Genomic DNA, 24691 nt, shown 5'->3' on the forward strand with positions numbered 1-24691 from the left:
ATGCAGGATTTGTGTGATCCCTTCATCCTGAATAGTCTGAATGTCGAATGTATCATATAAGGTCTGTTATCATTAGAGTAGGCAGATAGTCAGAAATGAGCAGGCAAGGGAGCCCCTGGGAAAAGAAGTCTTAGAGTCATTGCCCATTGATAATCAGCACTGTGCACTAATAGTAAAAAGGACAATGGCTACACTGGCTACATCCGGCCTTGTGGTTGGGCTTCTCCAGCCCTGGAGGGGACTTATCAGGCCCTGGCCAGAAATAGCCATGGCAGGGACTTTGGCCACTGATGAAATTGTGCACTCCTCCAATAACTTACCTAGAATAGCCTTTTGCTTACTATAAAAGTAAAAAACACAGCTCTGGGTGGAGATTTTTAATACTGAGACATGCAACATGCGTAGTAGCAAGTACAAGACAGAGCATGCACACCCAAAGAGTCCTCCTGAAACATGTTTGCAAGTGACACCCCCTCAGGCCCCTTCATGAATAATCATCTGAGATTCTCATAAAGAGAGCCCTTCAGCGCTGACTGCTGCTGGGTCCTCCTTTTGAGCAGCCCACTCTGTCTCCTCTTTCGGAGCATACTTTCTCTTTAAATAAACACTGCTACTACTGTTTTTCCAGCTGGAACAGCCCAGAACTGTTTTCCATTCCTCTCTAGGAATGTACTTTATCTTGCTTCAATAAACTCTGCTACTCGACCCTTCCTATGCATCTCTTGGCTGAATTCTTTCTTCCAAGTTAGACAAGAATGGAAGATTCGTGCACTTCTTAGTAATAGAATTAATTAGAAATATCCAGGCTCATTGGGTTGGTCTCTTTCTGAGCATGTGCAGGCAATTCTGTTGCTGTGGTCTAGTCCTCAGCAGGGCAACACTAAAGCAGGGTTTGTTTGTTGGGAGATCTCTACTGGGCAATAGATTCAGAATCAGTTTTTGGTTCTTGAGCCTGCAAGTCAATGACATGTCTGTATCTTCAGTAGAGTGAATCTGAAACCCTGGGGTTTGGCCTCTGAGAATGGGTGAGACAGATGGAGAGGAGGAGATAGGGGGTAGACTGTGGAGCAGAATGAGAAGAAGACCCACAAATATTACAAGATTTACGTATCAGCATTGCTCATTCCAGACTTAAAGAGGAATGAGATTAGACACTGCAGATTGACATTGCCTGTTCCTTTAGAAAAAGCCTTGGATGCCTGTTTTATTACCAGGAGAACAGTCTGACTTATTACTGAAACCATCATATATTTGGACATATGTATTTGGGTGGAAAAACTGAGTAATGAGAGCAGTGGCAGGATACGGCATTAAGATGAGAAGAAAATATTAGAAAAACAGTGAGCTATTGCTCATTTGTCTGTAAAAGTATGATGATACTTATTTCTAAAATGGTTACTAGAACCTACCACAAACCATAAAGGTGAATTATCAATGACAGTGTGATAGACTGCAAATAAATATTGAGTTAGATTTGGATTTCATCTGGGCCGTATCATATACTAGGTATGTTTTCACTTGTATCCTACTTATCTTAGCCTCAGATTCCTCATAAAAATACTGCTGTTAATTTTTACTACATTGAATTATTATCAGAATTAAAGGAAAAATGTAAGCAAAGTAATTAGGTACCATGTTTGGTGATAATAAAATATTGCAAAAACTAAACTTTCCATTGTTTTCCTCAAAATTTCTACAGCCGAATTTTATAAAATAAAACAATAACACACCAAGGCGGCATGACCTTGTAAGACTTGCTAATAAATAACACGTTTCTCTACCTATGGTTTATAGAATCCAAGCAGAATTTTGAGAATATTACAGATAGAATAGGCATACATATTTTGTAACATATCTATAATTTTAATATAAAATAAGTAGATGAGCAATATAGAATGCAGTCAAATGCAGACAAATATGGAATAAAAAAGCAAAAATAAATCCATATCATTCTATGTAACAAGACCATTTTTTAAAGTAGTTTAAAGTGTAGAGAAAAATTGCAGAGAAATTTCAGGGAGTTCCCACATCCCTTCTTCCCTAAAACAGCCCTCTGCTCAATTTCTCCTATTATTAACAACCTGCATCAGTGTGGTACACTTGTTACAAATGATGAACCAATACTGATACTTATTGTTAACTGAGGTCCATAGTTGAATTAGGGTTCATTCATATTATACAGCTCTATGGGTTTTGATAAATACATAATATCATATATCCACCATTAAAGTGGAACTGACCCCAGAGTCGCATAGACAGTTTTTTTCTTTTAAATCTGCAGTTAAATGGACACTTCTGGTCTTAAATTTGAAATTTATATTTGTCTTACCTGAGTTTCTTTCCAAAAAAAGATCCCCCAGGCCTCTTAAAAAGTATCAAAGATTTGGAACTCACCAGATCATCTCATGCAGACAATGAGACTCCAGACTCCCCATTCATCATGATTGTTCCCTTACCCCTCCCTAGTTCCTGCTTTCCCATACATAGTTACATTTCTTCCCTGTGGTATAAACCCCTAATTTTAGTCAGTCACAGAGATGGATTTGACACTGGTCTCCCATCTCCTCAGCTTCAGCACCTGATTAAAGATTAAAGCCTTCTTCTTTGGCAATACTCATTGTCATCTCAGTGATTGGCTTTCTTTGTGGTGAGCAGCAAGATCCAGACCAAAGCCCTTGTGTGCAAGAGCTAGACTGTACCCCCGGTGTTTCAGTAACAAAAGTATCCTACGAAGTAGTTTTGCTTACCTAAAATTGTCCCAGACTCCACCTACTCATCTATTCCTCTTCCTCCTGAACCCATGGAAACCACTATTTACTGTCTCTGTATTTTTGCCTTTTCCAGAATGTTATATAGTTGTAATCATAGGGGATATAGTTTTTTAGCTGGCTTCTTTCACTTAACAATATGCATATAGGTTTTCTCCATGTGTGTTCATAGCTTGATAGCTTATTTCTCTTTAATTTTAAATGATAACCCATGATATAGATATACCACAATTTGTTTATCCACTCACTTACTGGAGGACATCTTGGTTGCTTTGAATTTTTGGCAATTATGAATGAAGCTGCTATAAACATTCGTGTACACTTGTTTGTGTGGACAGAATTTTCCACTCATTTGGGTAATACTTAGGATTGAAATTGCTGAATCTTATGGCAGAGTATGTTTAGCTTTGTAAGAAACAGCCAGAGTGTCTGCCAGGCACGGTGGCTCACTCCTGTAATCCCAACACTTTGGGATGCCAAGTCGAGCAGATCACGAGGTCAAGAGATCGAGACCATCCAGGCCAACATGGTGAAACCCCATCTCTACTAAAAATATAAAAAGTAGCTGGGGGTGGTGGTGTGCGCCTGTAATCCCAGCTACTTGGGAAGCTGAGGCAGGAGAACTGCTTGAACGGGGGAGGTGGATGTTGCAGTGAGCTGAGATCATGGCACTGCACTCCAGCCCGGTGACAGTGCAAGACTCCATCTCAAAAGGAGCTAGACAAATCCACAGTGTTTCAGTAACAAAAGCATCATACAAAATAATTTCCCTAACTATGCCTGAGGCTCAACCTTTTCACCCATCTCTCCTCCTCCTGAAACCCCGGTCTATTTACTGTCTGTATTTTTGCCTTTTCCACAGTGTCATATAGTTGTGCTTTTACACTACAGAGCTTTTTCAGGCTGGCTCCTTCCACTTAGCAATATGCCTATAAGTTTGCTCCATGTGCCTTCATAGCTTGATAGCTTATTTCTCTTTACTGTTGAACAATACCCCATGGCATGGATGTATCACAATTTCTTTATCCACTCACCTATTGCAGACATCTTGGGGGCTTCAAGTTTTTGGCAATTATGAATAAAACTGCTATAAACATCCATGTACGGATATTTGTGTGGATATAAGTTTTCCACTCATTTGCTCAGAGGTGCCATTGCTGGATTGTATAGTAAGAGTATGTTTAGCTTTGTAACAAACAGCCAGAGAGTCTTTCAAAGTGGCTGTACTGTTTTGCATTCCCACCACAATGAATCAAAGTCCTCATTTTTCTAAATCCTTGCCAGCATTTGGTTCTGTGAGAGTTTTGGATTTCAGCCAGAAAATAAAAAATGCTTTTTTAAAAATTTTTTACTTTGAAATCATTATAGAGTGACAGGAAATTGCAAAGGCGGAACAGAGAACATATGTGTACCCTTTCATCCAGATTTTCCAAATGTTTGTATTTTAAGGAGCTCTAGTGAGAGGTGAAGCTGGCTGGGCTTCTGGGTCAGGTGGGGTCCTCGGTAGAAGTTGTTAGTTGAGCTCATTTTGGGTTCCATTTGTAAGACCATCTGTAGCTTGATGGCCTTGATTCTAGAGGAAACAAATTTGACAAGGAGGTTAAAAATACAGGGCCTGAAGGCGAGTAATAGCAAGATGGCTGCCACGGGACATAGAAAGGGGAGAAGCCATGTTGCCCAACTCCAGAGGTTGGTATAAGAGTTTGAAAGGCATTGTCTGATTTCAGAAGCCTTTTCCTGTGGGAAGGCTTAAGGCTGGAGCTTGAGTTTGTTCCTTCCAATGCCCAGACTTCAGGGTTGATTCCCTCCTCAATCAGGGGACAACAAATGGGTAACTTTTCCCCCATATTCATGTAGATAATGGCTCCAGCTTTGGCTAATATGTCCCAACCTAAAAAGGGCATGGGACTTTCAGGCATAACAAGAAAGACATGTGAAAAGAGCAAAGTCTCCCAATTACAACTGAGGAAGTGGGAGAAATACCTGGTTACAGGCTGTCCCAGGATTCCTCGGATGGTAACAGACCTTGAGGACAGCTATCTGGGACTGGAGATTAACACTGAGAAAGCCACGCCTGTGTCCAGGAGGAAGTCAATTTCCTGGCCCTCAATGGTTAAACGTACCCTGGGCTCAGTGAGGATTATGACAGGAGCTGGAGCTTGCCCCAGGCACCCTCAGTCTTGTTGTTGGATCATCTGGTTGGGGGCTTCTGGCCCAGAGAACCTTTGTCCTCTGGGGCAGCGCGCCTTCCAGTGATTGCCTCAGCAAAGTGGACATGGGTGAGGGGGCAGCTTGTTTCTCATTGGACAATCTTTTTTAAAGTGTCCTTCTAAACCACACTGATAACAAGCCCTACTGGGTGACTGGTGTGCTCCATTTTCTCTCCTCTCTGAACCACCAAGTTCCATTTGTCTGAGGGCCATGACTAAGGCTGAGGCCTTTCTCTGATCTTGCTATTCCTTTTGGGCCTGTTCCTCTTGGTCCCTATTATAGAACACTGAGGTTGCCAGGTTTGATAATGCCTCCAGATTTTGTTCAGGGCCCAGGGCTCGCTTTTGGAGCTTTATTCTGATATCTGTGGCTGATTGGGTAATAAGCTTATCTTTTAGGATCAAGTGACCCTCTAGTGAGTTGAGTGGCAGGAGAGTATATTTTCTTAAGGCCTCCCATAGCCACCTGAGGAAAGCAGAAGGATTTTCTTCCTCTCCCTGAGTTATGGTGGACATCATTGAATAATTCATGGGCTTTTTCCTAATTCTCTTTAGTCCTTCTAGAACACAGGTCAGCAGATGTTTACAATTCCAGTCCCCAGGATCTGAGTTTGGATCCCAGTGGGGATCCATACTGGGGATGGCTTGCTGACCAGTAGTAAATTTTTCCATTTCTTCAGCTGTCATTCTACCATTTGCTTCACTAAGATACCAGGTATCTCCAAACTCTTGGGCTACAGTTAAAGCCGCATTCTTTTCATTAAACGCCGTGGTTTGATCTAACAATAGCATGACATCTCTCCAAGTGAGATAGAAGGTTTGCTCTAGACCCTGTAGGACATCTATGTACCTATCAGGGTCATCTGAAAACTTCCCCAGGTCTGCCTTGACCTGTTTTAAATCAGAGGGGGAGAAGGGAACACGTACCTGGGTTGGGCCAAATTCCCCTCCCCCTAAAGCTTGAAGGGGACATAACCGATAGTCAGGGGGGTTTTGTGGTCCCTTGGAGATTTATTTGCTTGTTTCCTTCTGGGTGGGGGAGATTGGAAAAGGCTTATTAATAGGAAGGGGAGCTATAGGGAGGCTAGGATATGGGGGTAAGCTGAGAGGTTCTCTTGTGGGATGTAAATTGCAAGCTTTGCATAGTTGTGTATTTTCCTTCAATGAAAAGAAAGCTTGGACATAAGGTATTTCACTCCATTTACCTTCCCTCTTACAGAAAAGGTCAAGCTGCAGGATAGTGCTGTAATTTATACTTCCCTCAGGTGGCCATTTTTCCCCATCAGAGACAGAATATTGGGGCCAAGCCATAATGCAGAAAAAAAAGAGCCACCTCTTTTTCAGGGTTTGCAGGTCAAATTTGTCTAATGGCTTAGGATGCATTTCAAGGGTGAGCCTGTTGATGCCTGAGTGTTTCCCATCGGAAAGACAAAACCACCCACGGTTTTGGTTTATTTGTTTCTCCCCCTCCCCAAGAATCTGCAACAGTCCCTGGACCCTACTGATCAGAATAGTTGCACTCACCGACGCAGCTGCAGAAACACCTCTTGCCCAAGAACCCACAATGGTCCCTGGACCATGCTGATTGGACTAGTTATGCTCTCCGATGCAGCAGCAGAAACACCTCTTGCCTGAGAACCCAAAATTGTCCCTGGACCCTGCTGATCAGAATAGTTGCACTCACTGATGCAGCAGCAGAAACACTAGTTTTCCTCCTAGACCATGAGGAGGACTGAGGAAGGTTGGATTTAGTGGCCCTTACTGATGCATTCTTGAAAACCTGTTAGAGTCCTAAGCATTCTCCTGTTAGTATTGGGATGTTACCACTGTCCTACAAAGATGTTATGCCCCAAAAATGAAGTGGAGGGCCATACCCTGAGGGAAGGAAAGTATCTCCAGAGTTGGAAGAGTGATGCCTTTTGTCCTCACTTATATGAATAGGAAAGATACCATTTCTGAAGCTCCCCATATCCTAGCTTCAGAAATAGCTTTTGTTAGGCCTGCTAGTCTGAGGAGGGATCCTAAAATTCCAGATAGTCCTCTCCTCGATGGGGCTTTGGGCAAAAATTATGTCTTTCTGATTGGTAAGCCTGGGTGCCTAATGAAAGGAATAGTCCTGAAGTTTATACTAGAAATCATTCCTATAGGAGAAACTAGAAAAGCACCAGAGACAGGGAGTGGTTTTCAGAAGCAGGACTAGCCTCGGAGAAGAGAGGCAAGAGGAAGTTTGTCTGACAGGTGTTAGGACCTAGGAGGCAAGGGTCAGGATAGATAGGATACATGGGCGAGTCTCGCTTGGGTGACATGACTTTGAGAGTTCCGCTTATGGCCACAGGGTCATCCAACTTGTTGTTGGGACCCTGGAGCTGAATGGCTTTCCTCTCTTTCGACCAGCAGAAGCTGGTTCCAGGCAAACCAACACTCCCAACTCCAAAGAGTCAGGTTTGTTAGAGAGCCCTTTCCCAGAAAGCCTGTCACCAGTGTCTTTAGTCCAGCAGCCACACTGGTCGCTTTTAACTGGCTGACAGGTGCCTGGTATTTAGCCCCCAAATTCCAAGGAAAAATAGGACAGAAAACCAAGCAAAAGGGGTGTGATGGTACTCACTGCTTGGTGATAGTCAATCGTACCATCTGGGTCGCCAAATGTGTCCTTTCTTGGTTGCCAAAATGTGTCCGGAATTGGTTCCTTCTGGTGGGTTCTTGGTCTTGCTGACTTCAAGAATGAAGCCGCGGACCCTTGCAGTGAGTGTTACAGTTCCTAAAGATGGTGTGTCCGGAGTTTGTTCCTTCCTGATGTTCAGATATGTCCAGAGTTTCTTCCTTCTGGTGGGTTTGTGGTCTTGCTGACTTCAGGAGTGAAGCTGCAGACCTTCGCAGTGAGTGTTACAGCTCTTAAAGGTGGAGTCCAGAGTTGTTTGTTCCTCCTAGTGGGTATGTGATATCACTGACTTCAGGAATGAAGCTGCAGACCCTTGCGGTGAGTTTTACAGCTCATAAAGGTAGACCCAAAGAGTGAGCAGCAGCAAGATTTATTGTGAAGAGCAAAAGTACAAAGCTTCCACAGCGTGGAAGGGGACCCGAGTGGGTAGCTGCTGCCGGCTCGAGTGGCCAGCTTTTATTCCCTTCTTTAGGCACCCAGACACACCAATCAGCATTCTGTAAAAATGCACCAATCAGCACTCTGTGTCTAACTAAAGGTTTGTAAACGCACCAATCAACACTCTGTAAAAATGCACCAATCAGCACTCTGTAAAATGGACCAATCAGCAGGACGTGGGTGGGGCCAAATGAGGGAATAAAAACTGGCCACCCGAGCCAGCAGCGGCAATCTGCTCTGGTCCCCTTCCAAGCTGTGGAAGATTTGTTCTTTCACTCTTCACAATAAATCTTGCTGCTGCTCACTCTGGGTCTGCACTACCTTTATGAGCTGTAACACTCACTGCGAGGGTCTGCAGCTTCGTTCCTGAAGTCAGCGAGACCACGAATGCACCAGGAGGAACAAACAACTCCGGACATGCCACCTTTAAGAGCTGTAACACGCACTGTGAAGGTCTGCAGCTTCGCTCCTGAAGTCAGCAAGACCACGAACCCACCAGAAGGAAGAAACTCTGGACACATCTGAACACTGGGAAGGAACAAACTTCGGACACACCATCTTTAAGAACTGTAACACTGCAAGGGTCTGTGGCTTCATTCTTTAAGTCGGGGAGACCAAGAACCCACCGGAAGGAACCAATTCCAGACACACTAGCACAGTAGCAAAACCAGGAAACTGACTTTTGTATAATATGTGTCCATAGTTCTATGCCTGTGTCTTACTATATTTGCAGATTTATGTAACCACCACAATCCAAGGGAGAGCTATTCCATCCCACAGAGATCTCCCACCATGCTGCCCTTTAGAGTCAAACCCTACTCCTTACACACTGTCACCCTGACAACTGCCATCCACTAATCTCTTCTCCACCAATCTCTAGAATAGTGTCATTTTGAAAATGTTACATAAATAGAATCACACAGTATGTGGTTTTTGTGACTGGCATTTTCCCTTCAGCATAATGTCCTTGAGATCCATCCAAGTTGTTGCATGTTTTTTATTGCTCTTTTTTATTGCTAAGGAATACTTCATTAGATGGAGCCACAGCAGTTTAACTATTTGCCTTTTGAGTGACATTTTGGCTGTTTCTAGTTTGGGGGCTATTAAAAATAAAGCTGTTGTGAACATTTGCGCAAGATTTTTGTATGAACATGTGTTTTTATTTCTCTGAAATAAATGTCCCAGAATGTAATTCCTGGCTCATATGGCAAATATATGTCTAGTTCTTCAAGACACTGCCAAACTTTTCTAGAAAGACTGTGCCATTTTACATTCTCACTGTCAATGTATGTGAAATCCAGTTTTTCTGCATTCTCACTAGCATTTACCATTGTCGCTTTTTAAAAAAATTTAGCTGTATTAAGAGGTGTGGGGGGCCGGGGGTGGTGGCTCACGCCTTAATCCCAGCACTTTGGGAGGCTGAGGTGAGCAGATCACGAGGTCAGGAGATGGAGACCATCCTGTCTAACACAGTGAAACCCTGTCTCTATTAAAAATACAAAAAATTAGCTAGGCGTGGTGGCAGGCACCTGTAGTCTGAGCTATTCCTGAGGCTGAGGCAGGAGAATGGCATGAACCCAGGAGACGGAACTTGCAGTGGGTCGAGATCGTGCCACTGCACTCCAGCCTGGGTGACAGAGGGAGACTCTGTCTCAAAAAAAAAAAAAAAAAAAAAAAAGAGGTGTGTAGCACTATTACATCAAGTTCTTAATTTGTATTTCCCTGATGGCTAGTGATTTGCATGTCATTCATTGTGCTTATTTGCCACGTATACATATCTTCTGTGATAAAATGTGTCTTCATATCTTTTGCCCATTTTGTAATTAAATTTCATAGTCTGCACTCTATAGATTTTATAGTAGAGCTTTTATAGTTGATTATATATTCTAGATAATGTATTCTTAGTAGTATATGTGGTTTTAAATATTTTCTCTGTATCTTTAGCTTAATTTTCATTTCTTAGCAGGATACCTTACAGAAAAACAGTTTTAAATTTTGATAAAGCCCCATCTATTGATTTTGTTTTTTGTGTTTGTGTTTTTTTTTTTTTTCTGAGACAGTCTTGCTCTGTCACCCAGGCTGGAATGCAGTGGCGTGATCTTGGCTCACTGCAAACTCCGCCTCCCGGGTTCACACCATTCTCCTGCCTCAGCCTCCCAAGTAGCTGGGACTACAGGCACCCACTATTGTGCCTGGCTAATTTTGTGCCTGGCCTGTGTTTTTGTTTTTTACACATAGGGCTTTTGGTGTCATGTCTACGAACTCAGAACTCAGACACCAGGCTGTAGCTCCTGACGATTTTCTCATATGTTTTTTCTAAACCTTTAACATGTAGACATGATTTAATTGGGGGTAAACGTTTTTATAAGATGTGAGAATTTGTTAAGTTTCTTTCTTCCATCTTTTTCCTTTTGCTTCCTTTTTTATTTTGTTTGGTTTTGTTTTTGTCTATGGATTTCCACATTCTCCTGGACTGTATTTTGAAAAGACTATAGACTATATTACCTCCATTGAATCATTATGATTCTTTGTCAAAATGAGTTGGCATAGGTGTTTCCCTATGTTGGTCAGGTTGGTCTGGAAATCCCAACCTCAAGTGATCCACCTGCCTTGGCCTCCCAAAATGCTGGGATTACAAGTGTGAGCCCCAGAGTTCTGCCCTCATATTCTTTTTTTTCCTTTCTTGCTTTAGGTTATTTTGGACTACTTTTTTAGATTCTTGAGGTGGGAACTGAGATTATTGGTTTCTGACCTCTTCTCCTTTTCAGTGTGTACATTTTGTACTATAAATAGTTTTTCAAAGCACTGCTTTAGCTAATGACCAAAGATTTTGATATGTTATATTTTCATTTTCACTTAGTTGAATACGTTTTTTATTTTCCTTAAGACATCTTTTATGATCCACAGGTAATTTAAAAGTATGTTATTTAGTTACCATGTGTTTGGAGTTGTACCGATTTTCTTCATGTTATTGATTTCTGGTTCAACTCCATTGCTTCCAGAGAACACAGTCTGTATGATTTCAATTCTTTCACAATTGTTGAGTTTTTTTTAATGGTCCAGGGTATGATCTACATTGGTAAATATTCCATGGACAGTTAAAAATGTGTATTCTTCTGTTTGGTGTGGTGGTCTGTAAATGTCTAATAGATCTTATTGGTGGATAGTTTTGTTGGGTTTCATTATCTGGCTGAGTTTTTGTACAGTTGTTTTATTCATATTTCAGAGATGGTTTGTGAAGCCTCAAAGTTTAACTGTGTATTTGTCTATTTCTCCTTCCAGTTCTGACCATTTTTGCTCTACTTATTTGTAACTCAGTTTTTTGATGCACACACATTACGAGTTGTTATGTCTTCGTTCTGAATTAACACTTTTATCTTTGTTTAGTGTTTCTCTTTGTCTCTTAGAATATTCATTGCTCGGTGTATTTTATGTTATCTGATATTATAGCCCTTTCTGCTTTCTTTGACAGATGTTTGTATGGTTTATTTTTTTCCTTCTTCTATTTCAACCTTCCACTCTTGGAATATTTGCAGTAAGTTTCTTGTGAGAAGTGAAGCCAGCTGGACTTCTGGATCGGGTGGATACTTGAAGAACTTTTCTGTGGCTTGCTAGAGGCTTGTAAAATGCACCAATCAGTGCTCTGTAAAAACGCACCAATCAGCACTCTGTGGCTAGCTAGAGGTTTATAAAATGGACCAATCAGCACTCTGTAAAATGGACCCATCAGCAGGACATGGGCGGGGACAAGTAAGGAAATAAAAGCTGGCCACCGAAGCCAGCAGCAGAAACCTGCTCCAGTCCCTTCCTGCACTGTAGAAGCTTTGTTCTTTTTTTTTTTTTTTTGAGACAGAGTCTCACTCTGTCACCCAGGCTGGAGTGCAATGGCGCAATCTCGGCTCACTGCAAGCTCCACCTCTGGGGTTCACACCATTCTCCTGCCTCAGCCTCCCGAGTAGCTGGGACTACAGGCGCCCGCTGCCACACCTGGCTAATTTTTTGTATTTTTGGTAGAGATGGGGTTTCACCGTGTTAGCCAGGATGGTCTCAATCTCCTGACCTCATGATCTGCCCATCTCAGCCTCCCAAAGTGCTAGGATTACAGGCGTGAACCGCTGCATCTGGCCGGAAGCTTTGTTCTTTTGGTCTTCACAATAAATCTTGCTGCTACTCACTCTTTGGGTCCGTGCCAACTTTAAGAGCTGTAACATTCACCACGAAGGTGTATGGCTTCATTCTTGAAATCAGTGAGACCACAAACCCCATTGTTGAAGTCAGTGAGACCACGAACCCACCAGAAGGAAGAAACTCTGGACACAATAGGTAGTATATCTATGGTTCATTATTTTTCACTCCGACGTTTGTCTTTTCAGCCAATTTACATGTAATGCAATTATTGATATGAGTTCTTATGACTGCCATCTGCTTTTTGTTTTCTTTTTTGTTTCCTTTGGTTTTAGTTTCTCTGTTTGCTTTTCCTGTTCTTTGATGTGTTCCTTAAGCAATTTTTAGAATTCCATTTTGTAATCAATCTTTTCTTGGTATATCTCACTGTGTAGTTTTTGTGATTTATCTATCTATTAACATAACTTATCATAGTCTACTGGTGCTGACATTTTGTCAATTCAACTAAAGTGTAGAAACTTTACCTCCTTTATATCCCTTTCCATTCCTGCATTTATAATATACATTTTTTATTTTCTATACTTGCATCAAAAACCACATCTGACAATGTTGTAATTTTTGTCTCAACCATCAAATTAATTTACAAAACTGAAGAAAAGTCTGTTGTCTCAACCCATATTTTTAATCATTCTATTGTTTATTTTTTTCCTGATAGTCCAGGATTTCTTCCAGTATCATTTCTATTCCAGTTCATTTCCTTTAGCTCTTGTTTTAGGATAAGTCTGCTAGCATCAAATTCTCTTGACTTTCCTTCCTCTAAGAATGTCATGGTTGGGCGTGGTGGCTCATACCTGTACTCCCAGCACTTTGAGAGGCCAATGCAGGTGGATCCCCTGAGCTCAAGAGTTCCAGACCAGCCTGGGCTACATGAGCAAACCCTGTCTTGGCCGAAAATACAAAAATTAGCTAGGGGTGGTGGTGTGTGTCTGTAATCCAAGCTACTCGGGAAGCTGAGGTGTGAGGATCGCATGAGCCTGGGAGGCAGAGGCTGCAGTGAGCCGTGGTCACGCCACTGCCCTCGAGCCTGGATGAAGGAGCAAGACTCCATCTAAAAACAAAACAAAACAAAAACAAAGAATGCCATGATAGAACCTTCATTTTATAATAATATTTTTCTGGTTATACATTCTAGGTTAACATTACTTTCAGCCATTAAAATAACTTGTGCCACTTCTGACTGGTCTGCATGATTTCTAATGAGCAATCCGCTGTTATTTGATTTATTTTCTCCTATGCATGAGACGTCATTTCTCTCTTGTTGCTTTCAAGAGTTTTTTGGGGGAGGCAGGAGAATGGCGTGAGCCCGGGAGGCGGAGCGGAGATCGCGCCACTGCACTCCAGCCTGGGCGACACAACGAGACTCTGTCTCAAAAAAAAAAAAAAAAGTTTTTTTGATCTAAATTTCTTTGGATTTATCTTCGTTTTGGTTTGCACAGATTCTTGAATTTTTACATTTAAGTCTTTGTCCAAATTTGGAAAATAGTCAATCTTCCTTCAAATACTCTTTGGGCATCACCCATTTGTCATTTCCCTCTAAGACTCCAATGACACAATTTCATATCTTTTGTTATAGTCTTACAGATTTATCGGAATGAAATAATAATAATATGAACAACTTTACAAAATAAATTTGCATGTAATGAATAAATTACTTAAAATGTACAATGTACTGAAGCTGACAAATACCATAAAATATGAAGAGTTCCACATCTTATAGAGAAAGTAAGCCCATTCCATAAAGCTTTCCCAAGACAAAACTGCAGGTTCATCCAGTTTCAGTAACTATTTTCAACTATTTAAGGAACAAACAACACTAACTTTATGAAAACTTCAAACATATTTGAAAAAAGGAAAAATACTTGCGGTTACATTTAATGAGATCTGTGTAAACTTTACTTCAAGACCTGAAAAGAACTCTACAACAAATAGGAATTTATGGACCAATAACTCTTATGAGCCAAGTTCTTAAGAAAATATTAGACACCTGAAGTCAGTGATATAAAAGATGGCTGCCACATCATGACCAAGTGGAGTTTATTCCAGAAATGCAAGGTTGTTTGGGCATTTGAGACTCAATTAGTGTGATTCACTACATTAACTGAAGGAAGGAGAATACACATGCAACCACCTGGATAGAGTCATGAAATATGATTTGACAGAATTCAGCACTTGGCCTTAATTTTTTAAAAATCCGGCAGGGCGCAGTGGCTCATGCCTGTAATCCCAGCACTTTGGGCGGCTGAGTTGGGTGGATCACCTCAGGTCGGGAGTTCAGGACCAGCCTGACCAAAAGGAGAAACCCTGTCTCTAGTAAATATACAAAATTAGCCAGGCGTGGTGGTGTGTGCCTGTAGTCCCAGGTACTCGGGATGCTGAGACAAGAGAATCGCTTGAACCTGGGAGGCAGAGGTTGCAGTGAGCTGGATCACGCCACTGCACTCCAGCCTGGGCAACAAGAGCAAAGCTCCATCTCAAAAAAAAATAAATAAATAAAAACAAAAACCTGCTTGCAAACTTGTATTTAAAAGGTATTTCTTCAATCTGAGAAATGATTGCTAACCTATTGCACACATTAGTCTTAGCAGTGAAATAGATGTAAAACTGTCTCTTTCATATCTGCAGTAGTAGAGGAGTCAATGAAAATGGCAAGAAAAATATACGAAAGAGATAAGAATTGCATCCAGGTAAAATTGTCATTATTTACTCTTGACCTAATCGGGTACTTAGAAAATAAAAATAATAGGCAAACTCATGGATTTAATAAATAAATGTAAATAAGGTTGCTGGATACAAAGTCGCTATACATTAAACCAATTATGTTATTGATATAGTTTGGATGTTTGTCCCACCCAAATCTCATGTTGAAATGTAACCTCCAATGTTGTATCCTTTTATAATACAAGAATTTTAAACAATATTTTTTTCTAAGGACTGCTTTGGTTGTGTAACAAAAATTTTAAATATTCACTTTAGTATTATTTTATTTAAAATTATCTTCTAATTTTCCTTCTGATTTTAGGTGACAAACCATAGATTATTTAGAAAGGTATTATTTTACTTCCAAAAATTTGGGCAACGTTCTTCATCTTATTTATTTGTAATTTGATAAGACTGTGTTCAGATAATATACTCTGTATGATTTGATTCTTGTGAAAGTGATTGAGACTACTTTTATAGTCATAGTATTTGTTCTATTTCGTGGATAATCTTTGTGCAATGTAAATAAATAAACATTCTGTAGTTCTCAGATGTCAGTATATATGTCTAGTATAAATGCCAGCTAAGTCAAGATGGTTGAAAGCATTGTTCCTATCTTGATTTCCTTCATGATCTTTGTTTGCAGGAAGCTACAGAGATGTTTGTTGTCTTCTGTCTACCTCCCTAGTTCCCACACCACCAGCAAGAAGTCAGAAAAAGTTCTGGAAGGAGACTCAGCTGGCAAGGTAAAGTAGATATATATTATTCAGGGGGCCTCTATAGATTGTAATGCAGCACACAAGCCCACAGGGCTATTTACAACTCAGCTGCTTTGTCCTCAGTCCCTTTCTCCCTTTCTCAGTCAGGCTCAATCTTCCCCCCGTGTTAACATTCCATAGAGGGACCAAAGAATAAGAGTGGACATTTGTCCCTGCTTACCTAAGTGGAATTTGTTCATCTCCGGAATTTGGAATGTTTATACTTTTTGATCTATGCTTCATTAAAAATTTAAAAATAAGATTATTTTGCAGTTTATCCATTTAGTCTGGTCTATTTTTTTTTGTTCTTATAGTAACAGTGACAATTCTTGTAATTTTCTACCTCCTAATTGGCATTATGTTTTATGATTTTTTTCCAATTCATGTTGATAGTCCTACATAATTTAAAGCCCTGTATATTATTCCTTTCTATGTCTATACCACAATTTACCCTTCTTTTTTTTTTTTTTTTTTTTTGAGATGGAGTCTCGGTCTGTTGCCCAGGCTGGAATGCAGTGGCACGATCTCGGCTCACTGCAAGCTCCACTTCCCGGATTCACGCCATTCTCCTGCCTCAGCCTCCTGAGTAGCTGGGACTACAGGCGCCCGCCACCGCGCCCGGCTAATTTTTTTGTATTTTTAGTAGAGACGGGGTTTCACCGTGGTCTCGATCTCCTGACCTCGTGATCCGCCCGCCTCGGCCTCCCAAAGTGCTGGGATTACAGGCGTGAGACACTGTGCCCGGCCCACAATTTACCTTTCTTCTAAATATTGAGAATGTTTCTTTTCTCTCCTGTTACATTTTTTATATGTCATCATGGATGTACAAGGAAAAATGTACCGAGACTGTAAAAACCTAGAGTGGAAATACTGTATTATCCCAACTACTCACAGGGTTACACCTATATATGCTCACAGTGCCCCACACAGCACCAAATGTCATCCTGCAGTGTGCTGTCACTTCACATGCTGCATAGTTTTTATGATGTGCAAAAGTTTTATAATCAAGACAAATTAATCAGTTTTTATTTTAGAATTTGGCAATGTTTTTGTTATTGCAAACCATGGCTCAAAATGACAAATTTTATATTTCTTTGGGCTCATGTAGGATTGTTTCCTTAAGACAGATGTTTAGAATGGGATTTTTGTTGTTTTCATCAAGCATGTAACAATTGCATTTTGAGTTTTAAGAGCACACGGCCATCCACCCACAATCCTAATAGTATAGGAGAATCTATTCCCATAGAATCTTCTAAATCCTTGATTTTAAAACAAACTATTGTATTTTCCAGTTTTCGGGGGGAGAAATTGCTGTTTGAATTTGGATTTTTCCCTTCTTTGGTGAGTTTGAGCAAATATTTATTGACTATTGGAAGAGATTCCAATATTGACTATGGAAGAGATTCTATAGTCAATCTATATCTTTTGCCCAATTTTCTGTGGCATTTCCATTAATTAATTTATTGAGTAGTTAACAATTTTTCATAAGAAAGCCCATTGTCTGTCTTATGTGATCAAAATTTTTTCTGAGCTTCATATACTTCTTTTAATTTTGTTATTTTCTTCATGCAAAGAAGTCAGTAATTTTCTTCAAATATTTTCTCATTTGTGTCTTCTGGATTTTGTCTTGTTTGCAAAGTCTTATTTTTTTAAAAAGAATTATTTTAACAGGATTCCTAAGGCTTAATTTACATACTATGAGATTCATTCATTCTATATGTAAAATTCAATGATTTTAGTAAATCAATAGATTTGTGCAATTATCACAACAATCCAGTTTTTTTTTAACATTTCTGTTATGTCCAAAATTTGTCTATTTATAGTTAATTCCCACCGATACCCCAAGCCATAGGCACCCAGTGATCTGCTTTTTGCGTCAATCAATTTACCTCTTTTACATATTTCAAGTAAATGAAATGATACATTATGTAACCTTTTGTGTCCAGTTTCCTTCACTTAGTTAACATTATTAAAGTTCATCCGTTTTGTAATATGTATCTTCATTTTGTCCCTTTTCATTTATTTTCTCTTTTTTTATTTGTGTAAATTTATAAAGTCCAAGTGTAGTTTTATTACATGCACAGATTGCACAGTGGTGAAGTCAGTGTTCCACAGTATCCATCACCTAAATCACATGCATCGCACCCGTTAAGTAATCTCTCATCACCCGGAGTGCAAGGGTTGAAACTTGCCTTGGGAAAACTACCCTCATGTTCATGGTGTTACCCTGCCAGATAAGTCTCATTTTGCTCCCTTTTACTGTTGAATGATATTGCCTTGCATGAATGTAGTTTATCCATTTTGTTTATCCATTTACTAGTTGAAGGATATTTGGATTGTTTTCAGTTTGGGCCTACTATGGCTAACGCTGTTCTGAACACTTGAACACGTATCTTTGTGAGGACATATGTTTTTATGTCTCTTAGGTAGATTCCAAGGAGTGAAATTGCTGGGTCATATGGCAAACGTATGTTAAACTTTTAAAGAAATTGCCAAATTTCCAGATATTTGTAAAATCATACATTCCCACCAGCAACACATAAGGGCTTAGAAAGTCTGTTTGTCTTCAAACATAATTATAATGATGATGATAGTATTAGAAATAACATCTGTCTTATTAATTTTATATTTTCCTTGATGTTTCAATTTTTATTCATCCAGGATCCATTTGGTGAAAGAAATGACTTTGGAATACAACTTACCACAAACTGAAACTAAATCTCAACTCTTTCTGCTCTTTCTGGTTCTAATTCTAGACTCTGTTTTACTAGCATATTTAATAAAAAATAAAGAATCAGTAACAAATGTGTTTTTTTTTTTTTTTGAGATGGAGTCTCGCTCTGTCGCCCAGGCTGGGGTGCAGTGGTGAGATCTCGGCTCACTGCAAGCTCCACCTACCAGGTTCACGCCATTCTCCCACCTCAGCCTCCGGAGTAGCTGGGACTACAGGTGCCCGCCACCATGCCCGGCTAATTTTTTCGTATTTTTAGTACAGACGTGGTTTCACCATGTTAGCCAGGATGGTCTCGTGATCTGCGCGCCTCGGCCTCCCAAAGTGCTGGGATTACAGGCATGAGCCACTGCGCCAGGCCAACAAATGTATTTTTTAAAATAAATGTATAGTATGTTTTAGCACCTTATAGAGCTAGTCATTCCTCATTCTACTTTTTTCAAAAATTCCCCCGTTAAAACAACATGTCAGCATACTTAATTGAGTTCTAAAATCAATCCTTTTTCCCGCTTTTTTGTTTTATTCTAATTGAGTTAATGGCAGACATTTAATGCTCGATACATATGTATTAAAAAAGACCTGAAATGCTGAATGGAGGATGCCTATCAGGAATCTCTAGGCCTTCATGTGGAAGTTAACTCAAATACTTACGACCTGATAGTACCACAATCTATCATTTCCCTACCCTGAAATCAACCTCTCCTACTCCATCCACCATTTCTTTATTTTTAAAAATATATGATTTTGCTCCTTTTCTTCCAGTGTGCATCAGGCCCACTCTACAAGGGTTGAATCCTGGCTTGTCTGAGCCCGTGTGATCCCACGGTCATTCCAATGAGAAAGTGGGTACTGGGAATACTCTGGAAACGGTGTAGTTGCTCCTTATAAAGGCACACAGGAAAAAGTAGTATCTTTTTCCTTTCTTTGGTAGTTTTTGTGAAAGAATAAGAAACCTAAAGCTGCTGCAGGGATCCTCCGGCCATCGCAGGAAAGCTGACATGCTGTGTATGATAGAGAGATGAGTTATGAAGTTCCAGGATCGCTGTTGATGCCACTGGCTTGCTGAGTTGAGCAACCCTGGAGATGCCCACCCTTGTATCTATTGCCTATGTGAGATCATGGGTTAAAGAAAAATGAAGTCTTCTAGATGGGATTTCCTGCTGTTCACAGCAGAAGCATCTTCATTCAAATATTCATCCCACACATTTTAGTTCCACATCACAAGTCTCATATAAAATAAGACAAATCATCTCCTCAACTTAGGGAACAAGACCTATTTGTTGGAACTCTGGGATCAAACAGAACAGACATAATTATTAGCTTAATATATTCCTATAGGATTTATGTTCTTATAGGATTTATAAGTACTTGTACTGACGTGTATGTACAAGTAACATATAACTAATAATAAAATATGCATAAATAAATACTGAATTTGAAAATAAGTTGTCTCTGACAGTAGAGAAATTATGCTCAAATGATTATTACTTTGAAATAGACTTCTGCATTGATTATGTATTTTTTAGTTTTGACATATTTGATACTGACTCTCAGAATACAATGGAGAACACTCCATCTTCTAAATTTGTCTTTCTCTGAAATCTGTACAAGTCCTTTGGTAATACTATATTACTGAAGTCTCTGGAATGAAAAACCATATACTAATTTACAGTAATAGATACACAATATTGTAGATGGTATTAAGAAAGAGTTCTGGGCCAGATGCAGTGGCTCACGCCTGTAATCTCAGCACTTTGGGAGGCTGAGGCGGGTGGATCATGAGGTCAGGAGATCGAGACCATCCTGGCTAACACGGTGAAACCCCGTCTTTACCAAAAATACAAAAAAATTAGCTGGGCATGGTGGTGGGCTCCTGCAGTCCCAGCTACTCGGGAGGCTGAGGCAGGAGAATGGTGTGAACCCAAGAGGTACAGCTTGCAGTGAGCCGAGATTGCGCCACTGCACTCCAGCCCGGGCGACAGAGCAAGACTCCATCTCAAAAAAAAAAAAAAAAAAAAAAAAAAAATCTCATGTTGGCCAAGTTTCTTTCAGTTGTTGCAGTCTCTTCTCAGTTTTTATGCATTGCCTTTGTAAATGTTAGGTTTACTTTTTTAACTGACAAGTAAAAAATTTATAGTGTATTTATGTTGTAGAGCCAAAGTTTTGATATATGCCTATAGTGTTGAAAGTCTAAATCAAGCTATTAAACATATGCATTACCTCACATACTTATGACATATACACCAAAACTATTATTCTATTGGGAAATAATCTTCCCTTCTTCTTTTCTTTTTCTTTTTTGTCCTTGGAGCCAAATGGACCAGATGATTTTTTTCCACTTTCTTTTTTCTTTTCTTTTTTTTTTTTTTTTACTATTATTATACCTTAAGTCCTGGGCTACATGTGCAGAACATGCAGGTTTGTTACATAGGTATACATGTTCCATGATGGTTTGCTGAACCCATCACCCCATAATTTACATTAGGTATTTCTACTAATGCTATCCCTCCCCTAGCCCCCCACTCACTGACAAGCCCCAGTGTGTAGTGTTCCCCTCCCTGTGTCCATGTGTTCTCATTGTTCAACTCCCAGTTATGAGTGAGAACATGCAGTGTGTGGTTTTCTGTCCTTGTGTTAGTTTGCCCAGAATGATGGTTTCCAGCTTCATCCATGTCCCTAAAAAGGACATGAACTCATCCTTTTTTATGCCGCATAGTATATGTGTATATGTGCCACATTTTCTTTATCCAGTCTAATATTGGTGGGCATTTGGGTTGGTTCCAAGCCTTTGCTGTTGCGAATAGTGCTGCAATAAACATATGTGTGCATGTATATTTATAGTAGAATGATTTATAATCCTTTGGGTATATACCCAATAATGGGACCATTGGGTCAAATGGTATTTCTAGCTCTAGATCCGTGAGGAATTGCCACACTGTCTTCCACAATGGTTGAACTAATTTACATTCCCACCAACAGTGTAAAAACTTTCCTATTTCTCCACATCCTCTCCAGCATCTGTTGTTTCCTAACTTTTTAATGATCACCATTCTAACTGGTGTGAGATGGTATCTCATTGTTGTTTTGATTTGCATTTCTCTAATGACCAGTGATGATGAGCTTTTTTTCTTATGTTTGTTGGCTGCATAAATGTCTTCTTTTGAGAAGTGTCTGTTCATATCATTCGCCCACTTTTTGATGGGGTTGTTTTTTTCTTTTCCTTTTTTTTTTTTTTTTTGAGATGGAGTCTCACTCTGTTGCCCAGGCTGGAGTGCAGTGGAACGATCTCAGCTCACTGCAAACTCTGCCTCCCGGGTTCATGCCATTCTCCTGCCTCAGCCTCCTGAGTAGCTGGGACTGTAGGCACCCACCATCATGCCCGGCTAATTTTTTTGTATTTTTAGTAGAGACGGGGTTTCACTGTGTTAGTCAGGATGGTCTCGATCTCCTGACCTCGTGATCCACCTGCCTCAGCCTCCCAAAGTGCTGGGATTACAGGTGTGAGCCACTGTGCCCGGCCGGGGTTGTTTTTTTCTTGTAAATTTGTTTATTTGTAGATTCTGGATATTAGCCCTCTGTCAAATGGATATATTGCAAAAATTTTCTACCATTCTGTAGGTTCCCTGTACACTCTGATGATACTTTCTTTTGCTATTCAGAAGCTCTTTAGTTAAATCAGATCACATTTGTCTATTTTGGCTTTTCTTGCCATTTGTTTTTGGTGTTTTAGTCATGAAGTCTTTGCCCATGCCTATGTCCTGAATGATATTGCCTAGGTTTTCTTCTAAGGTTTTTCTGGTTTTAGGTCTTACATTTAAGTCTTTAATCTATCTTGAGTTAATTTTTATATGAGGCATAAGAAAGGGATCCAGTTTCAGCTTTCTGCATATGACTAGCCAGTTTTCCCAACATCATTTATTAAATAGGGAATTCTTTTCTGTTGCTTGTTTTTGTCAGGTTTGTCAAAGATCAGATGTTTGTAGATGTAGATGTGTGGCATTATTTCTGAGGCCTCCGTTCTGTTCCATTGGTCTATATATCTGTTTTGGTACCAGTACCATGCTGTTTTTGTTACTATAGCCTTGTAGTATAGTTTGAAGTCAGGTAACATGATGCCTCTAGCTTTGTTCTTTTTGCTTTGGATTGTCTTGGCTATGCCAGCTCTTTTTTGGTTCCATATGAACTTTAAAGTAGTTTTTCCCAATTCTGTGAAGAAAGTCAATGGTAGCTTGATGGGGATAGCATTGAATGTATAAATTACTTTGGGCAGTATGGCCATTTTGATGATATTGACTCTTCCTATCTGTGAGCATGGAATGTTTTTCCATTTGTGTCCTCTCTTATTTCTTTGAGCAGTGGCTTGTAGTTCTCCTTGAAGAGGTCCTTCACATCCCTTGTAAGTTGGATTCCTCAGTACTTTATTCTCTTAGTAGCAATTGTGAATGGGAGCTCACTCATGATTTGGCTCTCTGTTTGTTATTGGTGTATAGGAATGCTTGTGATTTTTGCACATTGATTTTGTATCCTGAGACTTTGTTGAAGTTGCTTATCAGATTAAGGAAATTTTGGGCTGAGACAATGGGGTTTTCTAAATTTATAATCATGTCATCTGTAAACAGGGACAATTTGACTTCCTCTTTTCCTAATTGAATACCCTTTATTTCTTTTTCTTGCTTGATTGCCCTGGCCAGAACTTCCAATACTATGTTGAACAGGAGTGGTGAGACAGGGCATCCCCGTCTTGTGCCAGTTTTCACAGAGAATGCTTCCAGGTTTTGCCCATTCAGTATGATATTGGCTGTGGGTTTGTCATAAATAGCTCTTATTATTTTGAGATGTGTTCCATCAGTGCCTAGTTTATTGAGAGTTTTTAGCATGAAGGGCTCTTGAATGTTGCCCAAGGCCTTTTCTGCATCTATTAAGATAATCATGTGGTTTTTGTCATTGGTTCTATTTATGTGATGGATTATATTTATTGATTTGCATATGTTGGACCAGACGATTTTTAACTCCATGTTTGAGAAAAATTTAATAACGTGATGTGTTTGTGGCACAGGGGATGTACAGATGCACGGGAGGCCATAGGGTTAGGTAAAGGGGGCCACAAAAGTTTAAGATGAGGCACTACCATCAGTGCTCAGACTTCAGGCCAAGTGTAGGGGCTGAGGAAGCCACAAGAGAGGATATTTTCTGCAGAGTTATGGAACCAGTAGCAACCAGGCCCTGAGAAAGCTCTCTCTTGCGGAAGAATAAGAGCCAAGTGGGAAAGATTTTCATCCTGCAAAGCTGGGGCAGAAGGTTCCTCCTTGAATGTGGTCATCTTCACTTCAGCTCAGGAGTCCTGCAAAAGACACAGGAGAGTGCTGTTTTCAGACCTCGCTTTACTAACAGCTTTTTTCCCCCTCTTTCAGCGACTCAGATGAAAGCAGTACAGCAAGAAGAAAAACAAGTTGCTAAGTCTCCCTGAGCCAATACTACTGCAGAGCACTGGCCTTTTATTTTTTATTTATTCATTTTATCGGACAGAGTTTCACTCTTGTTGCCCAGGCTGGAGTGCAGTGGTGCGCTTACCACAACCTCCACCTCCCAGTTTCAGACCATTCTCGTACCTCAGCCTCCCAAGTAGCTGGAATTACAGGCACGTGCCACCAAGCATGGCTAATTTTTTTTGTATTTTTAGTAAAGACAAGGTTTCTCCTTGTTGGTCAGGCTGGTCTTCAACTCCTGACCTCAGGTGATCCACCCACCTCAGCCTCCCAAAGTGCTGGGATTACAGGAGTGAGCCACTGCACCTGGCTGAGCACAGGCCTTTTCTAAGTGGAGAGCAGGAGTTTTGGTGTAAATTGCCTGATCAGAAATTTGGATCCAAAGTCTTTCCTATTACTTCTGTCTCATGCCTTATCACCTCTACCATCATTCTAGGAAAGCAAATCTGTTTCTAAAAGAGAATGAAAACATATTACTTGTTGGCTGAAGTCCAGAGTGTCCTGGGAAAAAGGGGAAAAGACATACACTTAAAAGATATGGAAGCAGGCCGGGTGCGGTGGTTCACACCTGTAATCCCAGCACTTTGGGAGGCTGAGTTGGGTGGATCTCGAGGTTAAGAGATCGAGACAATCCTGGCCAACATGGTGAAACCCCATCTGTACTGAAAATACAAAAAATTAGCTGGGCGTGGTGGTAGATGCCTGTAGTCCCAGCTACTCAGGACGCTGAGGCAGGAGAATCACTTGAACCCAGGAGGA

At 40.3% G+C, this 24691-nt stretch overlaps 1 protein-coding gene across 1 annotated transcript in view; it reads right to left on the reverse strand.

Moving 5' to 3' along the window:
* Positions 1-23717: 23717 nt before the first annotated feature.
* Positions 23718-24691, reverse strand: part of LOC115935014 (HLA class II histocompatibility antigen, DRB1 beta chain) — a 185863-nt gene continuing 184889 nt past the window's right edge. The window contains exon 7 of the mRNA XM_055390116.2: positions 23718-23793. The gene's annotated coding sequence lies outside the window, so the exon portion shown is untranslated. The remainder of the gene's footprint in view (positions 23794-24691) is intronic.

The sequence above is a fragment of the Gorilla gorilla genome, chromosome 5, assembly GCF_029281585.2.
Source record: "Gorilla gorilla gorilla isolate KB3781 chromosome 5, NHGRI_mGorGor1-v2.1_pri, whole genome shotgun sequence".
NCBI lineage: Eukaryota > Metazoa > Chordata > Mammalia > Primates > Hominidae > Gorilla > Gorilla gorilla.